Below are 16,294 nucleotides of genomic sequence, written 5' to 3' on the forward strand. Positions count from 1 at the left end.
CATCCTAAGAGATTACTACAAGCAGCTCTAGGCCAATAAAATGGACAACCTGGAAGAAATGGACAAATTTTTAGAAAGGTGTAACCTTCCAAGACTGAACCAGGAAGAAATAGAAAATATGAACAGACCAATCACAAGTAATGAAATTGAAACTGTGATTTAAAATCTTCCAACAAACAAAAGTCCAGGACCAGATGGCTTCACAGGTGAATTCTATCAAACATTTAGAGAAGAGCTAACACCCATCCTTCTCAAACTCTTCCAAAAAATTGCAGAGGAAGGAACACTCCCAAACTCATTTTATGAGGCCACCATCACCCTGATAGCAAAACCAGACAAAGATACTACAAAGAAAGAAAATTACAGACCAATATCACTCATGAATATAGACGCAAAAATCCTCAACAAAATACTAGTAGACAAAATCCAACAATACATTAAAAGAGTCATACACCATGATCAAGTAGGATTTATCCCAGGGATGCAAGGATTCTTCAATATATGCAAATCAATCAATGTGATACACCATATTAACAAACTGAAGAAGAAAAACCGTATGATCATCTCAATAGATGCAGAAAAAGCTTTTGACAAAATTCAACACCCATTTCTGATAAAAACTCTCCAGAAAGTGGGCATAGAGGGAACCTACCTCAACATAATAAAGGCCATATATGACAAACCCACAGCAAACATCATTCTCAATGGTGAAAAACTGAAAGCATTTCCTCTAAGATCAGGAACAAGACAAGGATGTCCACTCTCACCACTATTATTCAACATAGTTTTGGAAGTCCTAGCCACGGCAATCAGTGAAGAAAAAGAAATAAAAAGAATCCAAATTGGAAAAGAAGAAGTAAAGCTGTCACTGTTTGCAGATGACATGATACTATACATCGAGAATCCTAAGAATGCCACCAGAAAACTAGTAGAGTAATCAATGAATTCGGTGAAGTTGCAGGATACAAAATTAGTGCACAGAAATCTCTTGCATTCCTATACACTAATGATGAAAAATCTGAAAGTGAAATTAAGGAAACACTCCCGTTTACCATTGCAACAAAAAGAATAAAATACCTAGGAATAAACCTACCTAGGGAGACAAAAGACCTGTATGCAGAAAACTATAAGACACTGATGAAAGAAATTAAAGATGATACCAACAAATGGAGAGATATACCATGTTCTTGTATTGGAAGAATCAATATTGTGAAAATGAGTATACTACCCAAAGCAATCTACAGATTCAATGCAATCCCTATCAAATTACCAATGGCATTTTTTACAGAACTAGAACAAAAAATCTTTAAATTTATATGAGACACAAAATACCCCAAATAGCCAAAGCAGTCTTGAGGGAAAAAAACAGAGCTGGAGGAATCAGGCTCCCTAACTTCAGACTATACTACAAAGCTACATTAATCAAGGCAATATGGTACTGGCACAAAAACAGAAATATAGATCAATGGAACAAGATAGAAAGCCCAGAGATAAACCCACGCACCTATGGTCAACTAATCTATGACAAAGAAGCAAGGATACACAATGGAGAAAAGACAGTCTCTTCAATAAGTGGTGCTGGGAAAAATGGACAGCTACATGTAAAAGAATGAAATTAGAACACTCCCTAACACCATACACAAAATTAAACTCAAAATTGATTAGAGACCTAAATGTGAGACCTGACACTATAAAACTCTTAGAGGAAAACATAGGGAGAACACTCTTTGACATAAAGCACAGCAAGATCTTTTTTGATCCACCTCCTAGAGTAATGGAAATAAAAACAAAAATAAACAAATGGTATCTAATGACACTTCAAAGCTTTTGCACAGCAAAGGAAACCATAAACAAGACGAAAAGACAACCCTCAGAATGGGAGAAAGTATTTGCAAACAAAGCAACTGACAAAGGATTAATCTCCAAAATATATAAACAGCTCATGCAACTCAATATTAAAAAAACAAACAACCCAGTCCAAAAATGGGCAGAAGACCTAAATAGACATTTCTCCAAAGAAGACATACAGATGGCCAAGAAGCACATGAAAAGCTGCTCAACATCACTAATTATTAGAGAAACGCAAATCAAGACTACAATAAGGTATCACATCACACCAGTTAGAATGGGCATCATCTGAAAATCTACAAACAACAAGTGCTGGAGAGGGTGTGGAGAAAAGGGAACCCTCTTGCACTGTTGGTGGGAATGTAAATTGATACAGCCACTATGGAGAACAGTATGGAGGTTCCTTAAAAAACTAAAAATAAAATTACCATATGACCCAGCAATCCCACTACTGGGCATATACCCAGAGAAAACCATAATTCAAAAAGACACATGCACCCCAGTGTTCATTGCAGCACTATTTACAATAGCCAGGTCATGGAAGCAACCTAAATGCCCATCGACAGACGAATGGATAAAGAAGATGTGGTACATATATACAATGCAATATTACTCAGCCATAAAAAGGAACGAAATTGGGTCATTTGTTGAGATGTGGATGGATCTAGAGACTGTCATACGGAGTGAAGTAAGTCAGAAAGAGCAAAACAAATATCGTATATTAACGCATGTATGTGGAACCTAGAAAAATGGTACAGATGAGCCGGTTTGCAGGGCAGAAGTTGAGACACAGATGTAGAGAACAGACGTATGGACTCCAAGGGGGGAAAGTGGCGGGGTGGGGGTGGTGGTGGGATGAATTGGGAGACTGGGATTGACATGTATACACTGATGTGTATAAAATGGATGAGTAATAAGAAAAGAAAAATGCAAACCATATATGGTTTTTATACAATTTAAATAAAAACTCTGATTTGTAAAGGAAGATTTTACAGCTTTTGAGGACATGGGTTGGAATACTTTTTAAATGTAATTAACCTAAAATAAGCCAGGCAGAGGAAGACAAATACTGCAGAGAATCACTTATATGTGAAATCTTAAGAAAAGAAAAAAAAAAAAAGTCGAAGGCTAGAAACAGAGCAGAAAAGTGGTTGCCAGGGTGTGGTTCGGGGGAAATAAGGAGAGGTTGGTAATAGGGTACAGCGTTTCAGTTATAAGATGAATAAGGTCTGAGGATCTAACGAAAAACATGGTGACTGTAGTGATAACACTGTATTGTATAACTGAACTTTGCCGAAAGAGGAGAACTTAAATGTTTTTACCTCCCCCCAAAAAGGATAAATACGTGAGGTGATGGATGTGTTAATTAAAGAGATGGGTGGAATCCTTTCACAATGTACACATACATCAAATCACCACAATGTACATTTTAAACGTCTTGTAATTTTATGTCAATTATACCTCAATAAAGCTGAAATAATAGGTCTAAACATGTTTTATTCATAGTGTTTATACTTTTGGATTTACTTAAATTACTTGAAGCTCTCAAAACAGTCTAAGGGTTGGACCTGAAAGAACAGGTCTCCATCAGAGACCAGAAAAAATAGAACTGATCCTCTCAGCCATTTAGCATTTATCACCACCAGTACATATATAGTCTTTGGTTCATTTGTTGTCTAAAGCTAGGTTGCCATGGAACTACTCTTGAATATTTCTTTTGGCCTGTCAAACACACGCTATAGTTTCAGTGAAACCACGGACTCCTGCCCACCTTCCCCCTCCACTTTCAAGGAACCAAGCAGTTATTTTGGTATGAAGCTCTAAAAATTGTGTTATTATGGTAGTTAAGGGTGACAAATTGGAACAATAATAGAAAAGATTAAACAACCAGAGAGTTAAAGTGAATTCAAGCAAAAATTTTTTGTCTGTGCCATTTGGATTGGGTAAATTCAAAAACCACAGGACAGTTTTTGACGTTATTATGACTGAAAGCTGGAACAGCTTTCTAGTTTTTTTACTTGTAGCTGGAATATGGTTAAGACTGAAACACACTTATTAAAATGACAGAGCAAATGGTGTGGTTGCTTTAATATGTGGCTAGATAATCAACATTATGAAAGAGTTCTATCTGGCATGTATTCCAAATTTCTTTTAAAAATCCACATTCAGGAGAGCTTGGAGAAAATTCTCACCTATTGTTATAGAATGGTGAGCTGCAGTACTCCTTCCTATGCTGTAAAGAAATTTAGAGCATATGAGATGGAAGAGACCATACTAGGAGCTATTGTTCATTCTGTTAGTTGTTTTGAGGTTTTTAAATTAAATATTGAGTAGCTATAAAAGAAAGCTTATGAAGCTTACAGAAGATATAAAGAACATTACTGTTACCTCTGTTATTTCTTATGTGCCTCTCCCTGACCCTATTAACTTCTTTTCCCTTTGAGAGAGCACCATCCTGGATTTTGCAGTTTTATCATATGTGTTTAATCATTTTGCATGTTTTTAGACTTAATCCTATGGAATTTTATTACATCTTCTTTCATGGCTTCTTTTTTTCAATATTATATGCCAGTGATTCCCCCATGTTATTGCTTGTAGCTGTATTTCATTGATTTTCATTGCTGAGTACATTCCATTATGTTAATATGCTATAATTTCTAGTATCTATTTTACTGTTGATAGGCATTTGGGCTGGTTTCATTATTTATTATTAGCAGTGCTGCTGTGAACACTTTCTGTTTGCTGCTCGTTTATAGAAGTTTACTTTTGATTTGATTTGCTAACGTCTTAAGGAATGTTCACATCGTGTATTTGACCTGTAATTTTCCTATTTTGCAATGACATTTTTAGTTTTTGCTATCAAGGTTATTCTTGCTTCGGAAAAGGAGTTAGAGTGTTCCTACCTCTTCTTTTTCCTTTTATATAATCTGGAATAGTTTGTTTAAGACTGGAATTACTAGTGTATTTTTCCATTTGGTAGAGCTTGCCTGTAAGACCTTCTTAATTTAGTGTGCTTTTTGAGGGAGGATTTTAAACTACTGATAGATTTTTAAATTGTTATAGGATTATTCAGTTTTTCTGTTTCTTAAGTCTGTTTTAGTAGGTTACAGTTTTCTAGAAATGTATACATTTTGTTTATGATTTTAAAAAATTAGTGGCATAAAGTTATGTATCATATCCTCTTGTTTTTAAAGAATATACTCACAGTGCCCCCGTTATTCTCTGTAGCATCTGTACTTGTTCCTTCCTTATTTTTCATGTTGTTTATTTGTACCTCCTCTCTTTTTTTCTTATTCAGTCTCACTAGAAGTTTGTCAATTTTGTCAACTTTTTCAAAAAACCAAATTTGGACTTTGCAGATCATTGTGTATCTGTTTTCTATTTTGTTAATTTCTGATGTTGTCATTTAAAATTGCCTTTTTTCTGTTTCCTTGGGCTTATTTTGCTAGAGTTTTTTTCTCACCTCTACAATGAATAGGTGCTCAGCTCACTGTGACTGTTTTAAAATGCTTTGACACCCTTTCCTTAAAAAAAAAAAAAAAATGGGACCTGATTTTCCTCCTCTTGTGAACAAGACTTAGTGACTCACTTCTCACAAATAGAATGTGGCAAAAATGATGGTATGTGGCTTCCAAGAATAGGTCACAAAAAGAATAGCTTCTGCCTGGCTTTTTCTCTTTTGCATCACCCACTTGGGAGAACCTAGCCACCATCTAGTGAGAACACACAAGCAGCCCTCTGTGAAGGGCCACGTAGAGAGAAACTGAGGCCTCCCTGCCAACAGCCAGCACCAGCTTGCCAGCTAACAACCTTGGAAGTGGATGCTTCTGTTTCATTCAAGCCTTCAGATGATGTGACTGCAACCTCACGAGACACCTCAAGCCAGAACCACGTAGCCATGCTTTTGAAATCCTGACCCACAAAAACTATGAGAGAGGATAGATATTTATTGTTGTTCTACACCATTAGCTTTTGGTGTAATTCGTCTTGCAACAGTAGAAACTATTATAATATATTCATTAATCACCAGCCCTTCTACCCTGACATAAGCATTTAAATGCTATAAATTTCCCTCTACATATTGTTTTAACTAAATCCCACAAATTTGGATAGGCAGTATTTTTCATTATCATTAAGATTTAAATATTTTCTAATTTCCATTATTTCTTCTTCTTTGACTTATAAGTAACTTAGAATTATGTTTCATAATTTCTAAATATATATTGTATATTTGTTATTGATTTCTAGTTTAGCTGCATTTTGAACAGAAAATATAGTCTATATGATATAATCCTTTAAAATTTGTTGCACCTTACTTTATGGCCCTGTATGTGGTCAATTTTTATAAAAGCTCCATAGGTAATTGAAAATAATATATATTCAACAGTTGCATACGCCCGTTAGCTAAAGTGTGTCAATTGTGTCATTCAAATCTTCTGTATTTTTACTAATTATCTTTTATTATGCGAAGTTTATCAGTTACTAGGAGAGGTATGTTAAAATTTGCCACTATGATGATAGATTTTTTTTCATTTCTATTAACGGTTGAATTATATTTTGTTACATATTTTGTAACATATATATATATAACTAGATGAATACATATTTGACATTGTTTTATCTTCCTAGTGAATTGAACCTTTTATCATTATGAAATGACCCATTTTATCTTAATGCTTTTTGCCTTCAAGTTTATTTTGTCTGATATTGATGTAGCTACACTAACTTTCTTTTTAAAGTTAGTGTAGCTAACTTTAAAGCTAAAGCTGACACTTAGAACATTTTCAAGTTCTAGGGCCACTTTAGGAATCAGTGTTTTGGTCAACTCTATGTTGAATGCTGTCTGCAACTATAGCACATATCAGCCATGACAATAATCATAAAGTCTTCTGTCATCAAGATTAAATTATACCCTATATGCTATGGGTAAGATGACAGAAAAATGTGGGCTACATCTTACGAAGCTTTCCATTAAAAATAGTTCAAACCTTTCCTGTATCTAAAGGGTTAAGTCTCAGCTCTGAAAGCTTTTCTTAATCTGAAGCTCTTATTTGTTTAGGGTTATCTGTAGACAAGGATTTTTAGCCATGTTTTTCAAAATGTGGTCTGTGAACCACTTGTCCCTGAATGACCTGGTATGGGATCAGGGTGGAGGTGAAGAGACTTAAAACTTCAGATTCCCTGGCTTTACCCCACACCTACTAAATGAGAATCTCTGAGGAGTGGAGCCCAGAAATCTGTATTCTAAACCAGCATCCCCTCAAAGTTAGAGAATGGTTACTGCCTAGGGTCTCCTCTAAAATGTAAGACATTTTGCTTTAAGCAACTTAATTTTTATTTTTCTTAAATTACATGCCTGATAGTTAGGATTTTTATAATATGAAATCAGTGTTTGAAGTGACATTCAATTAATAGTTAAAAAGCAGAGAAGGGCCACAATGTGCTTAGCAATTATGTGATAAAATTGAACCATTTATAATATTTCAGTTAGGGTACTACAACTTCATAGAATTTCCTTTTTGAAAATTATCTTAAATCTAACAGCAAGTAAAACTGGGATGTGTTTTATTTACTTACTGAGTTTTACATTCCCAATGTGAGCCTTTTTCTTTTCTACTGAATTATCTAATTTTACATGAAAGCTCCCTCTGCCAAGTTGTACCTTGAGTATGTGTGTATGGATGAGCTCCTTTAAAAGATGGACTCTTTCCCCTTCTGCCTGTGTCTTCTTCTTCTAACTACTGTATGGGAGAAAAAGCTTTTCTCCACCCTCTTAGGGTCCCTGGCTGGCTCTGAATATTAGACTGACAAAGACAGATTAACAGGAGAAAAGCTTATAGATTTATTTAATATAAGTTTTAGATGACATGGGAGCCTTCATAAGGAAATGAAGGCCTGAAGAAACAATTAAACCTGAGTGTTTTTAAGTGTGATGAAGAATGGAAAGTCATGAAAAGATATGAGCTAAGTTCAGTAAACTGGGGGAACCTTAGCACGGTCTGTTTGTTCGGATTCTTCTTGATGTCCCCCTGTTTTGGGGATAAGGAAGTTCCTTCTTCCGGGTATAGGGAAGGCACCTCTCACAAGAGGAGAGGAACCTTGGGTTTTGAAAACTTGAGTTAGCCTAGTTGTTGCCTTTAAATGTTAATGGTCTTGAGGGCTCCCTGAGTGCTCCCGTGAGCTTGGGAACAAATGGAACTGTGCTGTTTGCTTACAGGCATAAATTCAGTGATTCTCCAACTTTGGCGGCATCAGAATCCCCTGGAAGGCCTGTTAAAGCACGGATTGCTGGGCCCCACCTCCAAAGTTCACGAATCAATAGGTCTAAGAATTGGGTCCTAAGAGTTTGCAAATTCTTAGGTCCTAAGAATTTGCATTTCTACCATGTTCTTGGGTATTGCTGATATTCCTGGTGTGGTGACCATACTTGGAAAACCACTGTATTAACTCATTTAACCCTCACAAGAGTCCTGTGAGGTAGACACTATTATCATCACATCTCCATTTTATAGATGAGGATTCTGAGGCAGCCAGGAAGACAGCTAGTGATTAGTACAAGATTTTAAACCCAGGCAATCTGACTCCAAAGTCCATGCTCTATCTCAGCCACTGTACCATTGTGGCTTCTCAGTGAGCACGTACTTATTAAGCACCTATTGTGTGCTTATTATTTGACTAGCTGCTATTTAAAAAATCTAGTCCAATTCCTTATTCAGGCCCAGATGATTAGAGGTTAGTCACTTCTCACTGCACCATACCAGCATGGTTAATTTCCTAATATCTGTCCAAGAGGGAAGTGAACTTCTGTCCATCTGTTGAAATTCAGGTGGCAATTGAGATACAGAAGTTCAGTCTTTTCTCTGCTTTTAAGCATGAAGTTGTGTCCTAACCCAGATGGGTATTCCCATGGTAAACTGTGTACTATAAAAATGCTCTTCCAAAGTCAGAATTTTCTTGGCTTATGCAAATATACAGCTGAGAATAATTTTGTGGGGTATAGTGCAGGGGTGAAAATGAAAATTCATGGTACTTCTGTATTACCATCTCCTTATGTTTTAAGTACTTAGCCTTTATATATTTTTTTCCTTTCAGCATCTTCTTATGCCAGCTGGATTCCTATATTGGCTTTTGCTGAAGGGAAGTCCTGACTTGACCTGATATGTTTTTAGTGTTTTCTTTTGGAGACCACAAATTATGCTTCAAGTGACCACCATCTGCCTGTTAGTGGGACATTCCTATTTTAAGGGGCTTAGAGAGGGAGTGAAAGAGAAGGAAGTCAGGGAGGAGCACTGACATCATAATACCCAATTTTGACCAAGCCACTCCCTACCAAGTTCCCTTTCCTGTGGGAGATCAGGGCGTGACCTATGCAAGTACCAACTAAGAAAAGAACCGAGACTTCTCTTCATTTGTACTTCCCTGTTCCTTCCCTAGCTTTCCATAGAAGGTAGAGGACTGCCCAAATGCCTGGACTGGAATAACCAATTTTCTTCTAGTTTTGTGCATATATGCCAGGGATAAAGGACACCTTAAGTGACGAGGTAGGCAAAAATTGGAACAAAAAACCCTTATTAAGTGCCTACCATATCCAGAACATTGTCTTAGATGCTGGTGGGAGGAAACAAACCAAAAACATACAGCTGCTGCTTATAAGCAAGACTTCACTGTAAGGCTAGCCCATTCAATCAATAGTGGAGAGTTTTGGAATTATTTTCTTCTGACTGTCAAGGACAGGTGGAATAACAGAATTGGAAAGTCGACCAGGAACATCATTTTACCTCATTCCATCTCATTTCAAGGCCACTCCTGCCCAACTTGAAGTGGTTCGGTTCCCGAGAACATGGCGAATCAGCCCAAATGCGCTTCTGTAAGACGTCTAAGCCATTGTCCTTTCCTTCTTCACTTCCTTGTGAGGAGGATGATAGTTGAAGGTCTCCCCTCTTCTGTTTTCCTCCACTCGTTAAGACATCAAATTAGATATTTTCAAGTTTTGAGAACCAAAAGCCTTTCCACAAAGTTGTAGACTCCTTTTGGCAATTGTAATGAGTCATTCTTGCCGAGAACATAGGTAGTTTGCATCCGTCTAGCACTTCTTGTCAGCAGAAGCTTAACAAACACAGAGTGAGCCGTACTTCCTGGCACTATGTACCCTAGTCAGAAACCGCAGCATTTTGCAACAAGGCCATTCATTAAGCGCATTCAGTATTACAGCTGGGCCACTTTTGATATGTGTAGTCTGTGTGTGTGTGTGTGTGTGTGTGTGTATTTGTGTGTGTGTGTGTGTGTGTGTGCCGTGTGTAGTGGGGGCTACATCCCAGCTTTCTGGTTGGCCTCACTGGTGTCACTGCCTTAGTACAGGTGCTGCACTGTGTATCCTTTGTGCAGATGCAGGTCATCATATTTAGTGTTTGACTTTAAAATAAATCAATTTACCTGCATTTGTGCTGGTCAATGAGCAACATTAAAATGGAAAAGAAATTGAATTCTTGTTGGCTGAAACAAGTGCAAAACTTCCATTATTTCTTCTATAGCTACCTTGCAAACAAAACCTTCTTAGGACTGCCAGAAAGTTCTAAATATCATGAATATCATTAATTTTGTGATAGGTTGATTGACATTTATAGCTGGCTTTGGTCATGATGAAGTATAGGGAAATTCCCAGCAGAGATGAGTAAGTTGCCAGTGGATAGAGAAGGTGGTCTAAAGTTTTTCCATTTCTGGCTCCTCTTCTGATTTCTAATTCCATATTTGGTGATTTTAAATGAACATGGTACGACTCTATTCAAACAATTTTCCTTTTACCAGGTTAGGAATCTAAGTCACTTACGGTCTAATTAAGATGTTCTTAGAAATGTGAATTTCATAACTGAAGAGAAAGGAGCAGATTTGAAATTGAAATATTATAATAGGGAGCTAACAATTGGAAATAAATGGACTGTTACACATTGTAATCTTGAAATTATATTTCTTGTCTTCTTATTTTCCTCCAAAGAATATATCCTAGAATTACAACACTATTTTCACTGCCTTTTGCTTCTTTCTGCCTTAGGAATAAATCCTGGGCTAGTAGCTCACTTGGGATTCCTTAGTTTCATTTTCTGAAGGCCTGAGCTTATGTGTTAATTTATGTGCCTTCCTTAATTTATAAGGGCTAGATGAAAGCCCTTCTGATATCCTTCTTCCAGTCTGTCCATCCATCTGTCCTTCCTTCTTTCCTCCCAGTACTAACTACATTATATCATCACTGACTGCTTACTTGCCTGACTCCCAAAATTAGAAGCTCCTGGAGGCTGGGCCAGTGCCCATCTACTATTGCATTTCAGTGCTAGCCCCAGGCCTGGGGTATAATAAGCATGCACACATCTTCTTTTTTTTTTTAACTGAATGAATGAACTTAAGGAGGAGGTCATTATTTGAAGAAGTGTCTGAAAATGATGAGTAGCTATTAAAGCTATCCAGAGTGTTAGGGGGAAGGTACATTTTATTTGTGTTAACAGCAAAGGCAATTTCCTTGGAAGACTCAGCTTTCTTCCTTGACTATCCACTTGACTATGAATTACTTGCTTATTTTCCATTTCTCCAAAGGTGACTCAACTTTGCAACTTTTTCTCACGCTCCTTATCACTTCCTATGATTCCTGTTTAGTCTTTATTCTTGGTATAGAAGAGTACTTTTGGCTTATTATTTGGATAATTCATGAAAATCTATCTTACTTGACTACTAAGACTGGCCAAGCAAAGTGAAATTTGTTGCACTGTGCTCTTATTTAAATTAATTGTTTTGCTGGTTGTGCCCCATTAAATATTCCTTCTTTTTGTTTAAAAAAATTATTTTTGTACATCGGTGGTCATTTTACATATAATCCTTTACAGTTACATTGGTAATTGTAATTGGTAGAGTCACTTTTGAATAAGTAACTTAACAAAAGAAGAACACAAAGAACATTTCTTCACCTGCACAGACTTTTCTCTCACACTGAAGTGGTTTCTGAACCCCTATCCCCTCCATAAAGCTTTAGTGGAATAATGTCAGCTAGGCCAGACAATGTACTGGGTGCTTGATATATGGTCTTGCAGTCCCCATGACAATACTAAGGAGAATTAACTTTTAGCCCCATTTTACAGATGAAGAAACTGAGACTCATGGAAAACAACGAAATTTGTTTAAGGTCACAAGACTATTAAATAGCTCAGCCTGGTTCATGCATAGATCTGTGTTCTTGCTGCTGCAATGTATTGGAGTGTGTTCAGAGAGGTGATGAATAGTACGAGGTCAGGAAACCAGGTTGTGTGATGAGAAAACTGGGTATGTGGCCTCACAATGAGTGAGGAGAGGAAAAAAATCTTCAACTACCTTCTGTCATGAAGAAGAAGGATCAGGCATATTTTGTTTTGTTCCAGAAGGCAAAAGCATCTCTTGTAAATGTAGGCAATCCAGATTCTGAAATCACAAGTGCGGTTACTCGCTTCTAGGAGTTTTATTTAATTAAAAGTAGGCATTGAATCTATAATTGAAAATTACTAAAAATTAAATTTGAGCTCAGTTAAAGGCTCTTTGAGTGGCATCTATTACATGCATCTGCTAAGTATGCCATCACATTTTTCTTATATTAGAAGGAACAAGACTTCCAGAACGACGGAGGTAAAGCCTCAAGTCTGTTTCATATCTGCCAGAATGAAAACAAAAATAATCTCATCTGTCTTCTTTTTGTCCTTCTAAGAATAAGGTGTCAGTAGTTCTAAAGGAAGATAAAGTCAACTGATGAGGTAGGAAAGGAGAATCGCCTTAGTGCTCAAAGCCTTCATAAGACAGAGGACATTGGACAAGTCAACTAAGAACACCTGCTATATTGTGGTGCTGAGGTGAGAGTCAACCACTAAACATGAAGTTCTTGGAGCTCGTTAGAGGAGGCATGTAATGTTAAATGAATAAAACCTGGTGAGAGATTGTGCCCTGACTAGGAAGTGATGTGAAGAGGATCAAGAAACCCAGTGCTGCCTAGCCTGGTGGGTTGACTAGTCTCTTCCCATCACAGTAGAGTGGCTGATGTTAACTGGGCAGGGGGAGAATTTAAGGATAAACAGGCAGCACCAAGGGAAGGTCTGCAGTTTTCTAATACTGTGTACTTCGGCATGGCCTGATGTTGGCTTGGTGCATGGAAATACCAGGTGAATCTTATCATTCTTTCCTCTCCTTGAATGGTAGAATAACTGTGGGTGCCCTTGCACCTGTGGATAAAAGGGTAAGAATTTGTTTTTCTTTCATGTAAAAGGATGCTGGGGCACTTTGATATCTAATGGTACCATTAAGACTGCACAGTGCTAGTCAGAGTGGTGCAGGGGAAGGTGGCTTTCTGAAGCACACTAATTCCACTCCAGAACGCAGAAGCAGGTTAAGTATGAGAAGCTGCCATTGTCCTTCCTCCCTCCCTCCCTTTCCTCCTCCTTCCCTCTCTTTCTCCCTCCCTTCCTTCTGCCAACAAATACTCACTGAGGACCTTTTTTATTTTGAGCACTTGCTAGGTTCTGGGAATCCAATGGTATACAAAACAGATATGACCCCCGCCTTCTTAGAGGTTACAAACTAGTAATAATAAAGAAAAAAATTACAAATTGAGGTGTGTGTGTAAAAGATGCACCCAAACATTTTAATAGAAGAGCTTGATTTAGGTTAGTTCAAGGGAAAGATTCTCTGAAGGAGTAACATGGCAACTTAGCCTTGAAGAACGTGTGGTCTAAAGCAAGAGTTGGCAAATTATGGTCTATAGGACAGATTTGGCCGCCACCTGTTTTTGTGTAAAACACAGCCACGCTGTCCACCTAGGTATCCTATGGCTGCTTTCGCAATACTACGGTAGCGTTGAGTAGTTGTGACAGAGACCATATGGCCTTCAAAGCCTAAAACATTTACTATTTTGCCTTTTACAGAAAAAGTTTGTTGACCCCTGGTCTAGAAAATACTTGAAAATAAGAGCTATGATATTTAGTTTGACCGATGCATTTTCAGACAATGTGGGCCATAGACTTTGCATGACTGAAATGTTTGTGGGCACAATTTTTTTTTTTTTTTTGGACGTGATGGCGTATGTCTCTTCATGAAGTAGGCTTTAAGCAAAAAAGCTTTCTCTGAAACTCGATGTTGCATAATTCAAGTGGATTTTCTATTTGTGGAGAGTGTTATGGCATGGTGATTGTGAGCTTTACATGGAATCAGATTATTTTGAATTCAAATACTGGCTTTACCACTTAGGAGCTTCACTTATGTGCTGTGTTATTTTTTGTGAAGCTTATTACTCTTCACTTTTCTCATCAGTAAGAGAGAAGTACTTATAGTGCTGACCTCATGTAGTTACTGTGAAAATTCCATGAGATAATAATGCAAGAGAGTACTTAGTACAATGACTGACATACAGTAAATGCTGAATACATATCATACATTATAATTATTTTTAAGATACAAAAACATTTTCATAAAATGACACGTCAATGTTTGTAATGTCATGCCATAAACAGTATTCACAGTTTTTCTTTTATTTTCTATTCTAATAAACACGTTTTTCATGATGTCTGAGGATAAGAGGTGACATCTAAGTCACAATTTTGCAATGATTGAAATTGATGTTATAATATTTTGAAATTTTTAACATGTTCACAAAATTAAATCTTTTTTAAACTCTGGAAATTTGAGGGTTTTGCCTACTATGTCTCCCGCATCTCCCTCTCCCAGTGCTATATTTAGGGGGTGTGTGCTTCTTACTGAACTTCACTGCGTATTCCCAACTGCCTGCAGCTTTGCGTATCTGTGAATGCCCATCGAGGCACGTCTTCCTCCTTACTGCTTCCTCAGTCTACAACTCCAGCCTGTATTAACCCTGTAGCTTTAAGTCCAACCCCACCCAACACCACAGTTCTTGGGTTTATTTTCAGCTATTCAAGAGAAGGCCAATTCTTGTAACCTTTTCTTATTGTCTCTCTCTCTCTCTCTATTTGTTGTCTATAGTCCATGTTCTGATCTGTCCACTCCTCCCACCCCCCATCTCACCCTAGCCCATTCTGCCCCAAATTTCCAGCTTTGGTTCCAGTTTCCTATGACTCTGATGTGCCGAGCACATGGGTGCTGATTGATTGTCATCTGAAAAACCGTGAGGTGATGGGGTGACAACAGTGAAAGCTGACTGCCTTGCACGCACTCTACTCAGCCGTCCCTTCTCCTGTTCCAGGCCTCAGTTCCCTGCTGAGCAACGGAGTTCACACCATGCTGTTCATGAAACTGGCACCCAGCGCTTCCCTTAAAATGCCTATTTGGGGGGCTTCCCTGGTGGCGCAGTGGTTGAGAATCTGCCTGCTAATGCAGGGGACACGGGTTCGAGCCCTGGTCTGGGAAGATCCCACATGCCGCGGAGCGGCTGGGCCCGTGAGCCACAACTACTGAGCCTGCGCGTCTGGAGCCTGTGCTCCGCAACGGGAGAGGCCGCGACAGTGAGAGGCCCGCGCACCGCGATGAAGAGTGGCCCCTGCTCGCCACAGCTGGAGAAAGCCCTCGCACAGAAACGAAGACCCAACACAGCCAAAAATAAATAAATTAATTAATTAATTAAAAAAAAAAAAAAAAAAAAAAAAAAAAAAAAAAAAAAAAAAAAAAAAAATGCCTATTTGGTGGCCAGAAGTCATCCAACAGAAATTCAGTGAACGCTGCAAAGCCCATCAGCAATGTACAGCAAGCGAGCCTGCTGGCACACCGTGGTGATGGTTTCACAGCAACATGAAAATAAGCATTGGCCTGATTACCTAGTCAAGAAACATTTTTAAAAAGAGAACGGGTAAAACAGAAATCAGGTAGTGGGATATAGTCTGCTTCTGCTTTCTGACCCTTATTGGTTTATTTCTGTAGGCTACATGGTTACCTGGGAAATACAAACATAGACTTGTGTTTTCAGAGGCATCAGATGATGATGCCAAAGCTGGAGAGGACCTTAGAGATCATGTGCTCCACCGCCATCGTTTGATAGATGAGGACACAGGGAGGCTGGGTGCCTTACCCAGGATCACATAGAGGAAAAGCAGCATGGATAAACGTGGGTGGGAGGAGGACCAATTTGCAGGTAGCAGAGGGCTTTAGTGAACTACATGATTTTTTTGAGACAAATGTTGTTTCCTCCTTTTTGTTTTATTTTATTTAAAATTCTCTCATCTATCTATCCATCTATCTATCTATATATATATAAAAGACATATATAAGTTTATATAAATGCATAAATTGGATCATATCATAAATTCTAGGCTTTTTTATTTGCTCTGTCCTTCCTAGTCTCTTCATTTCTCTGTAAACAATATTAAAAACCCTATATGTATCTTTCCATATTTTTCTCCATATACATACATACATTATAGGGGTTTTTGTGGTCACTGTTTTTTTTTAATAAGACTGTATTAAAAGTATGTGATAC

General features: G+C 37.8%; 1 protein-coding gene across 2 annotated transcripts in view; it reads left to right on the plus strand.

Annotated features, from left to right (window-relative positions):
- Positions 1-16,294, plus strand: part of NIBAN1 (niban apoptosis regulator 1) — a 169,007-nt gene that overhangs the window by 92,853 nt on the left and 59,860 nt on the right. The gene's annotated exons all lie outside the window — the stretch shown is intronic.

The sequence above is a fragment of the Balaenoptera physalus genome, assembly GCF_965194825.1.
Source record: "Balaenoptera physalus genome assembly, chromosome: 1".
In the NCBI taxonomy this organism is placed as follows: domain Eukaryota; kingdom Metazoa; phylum Chordata; class Mammalia; order Artiodactyla; family Balaenopteridae; genus Balaenoptera; species Balaenoptera physalus.